The sequence below is a fragment of the Morone saxatilis genome, unplaced genomic scaffold (genome assembly GCF_004916995.1).
Source record: "Morone saxatilis isolate NCDOM2014 unplaced genomic scaffold, NCSU_SB_2.0 Contig5, whole genome shotgun sequence".
NCBI classification, from domain to species: Eukaryota; Metazoa; Chordata; class Actinopteri; family Moronidae; genus Morone; species Morone saxatilis.
The window spans coordinates 3,083,377-3,083,957 of record NW_023340095.1 but is presented as its reverse complement, the minus strand read 5'-3'; positions in this window follow the sequence as shown (position 1 = coordinate 3,083,957).

Below are 581 nucleotides of genomic sequence, written 5' to 3'. Positions count from 1 at the left end.
TGTTATGCAGAGTTTGACACTATTCAACACACCTCTCTCACCATCCAATTCAATACAATTTTTTTGTATACCGGGCCAATTCATAACAAAGTTATCTCAGGACACTTTTCAAACTACTAGAAGGTGTTTACATTAATCTGGCTGAAAATGAACGTTCTCTGTGCTCCATGAAATCTGATTTTTAAGGGGGCGGGCCCTACAAGTGTGATTTGTGACCATTAAAACGTTTGGAAGCTCAGTCCCCTGGTCCAGTATGCAGTTTTACAGTGTGATGTAGAAGCGCACCGAGTGCACAACACTGAGAATGGATAGTGTAGGGCTAGTAAAGAGACATCTTAACTATGAGACACATACTTCATTGTGGGCAGGCAGAATATTCTGTAAGTAGTCCAAATGATACATGGTCTGGGCGAGAGATCTTTTAAAAATGAGTGTTAGAGCGTATGTAGACCATAGACCATATACAGCATTAAAATAGACTTGACACCAAAAGTTCTCTGCAAGTGGTGTGCAACAGCTCATCTGACTGGGAGCTGAAATGAAAAAAGCAGTTTTCCGTTCCGCTTTGTGTCTGGTAAACC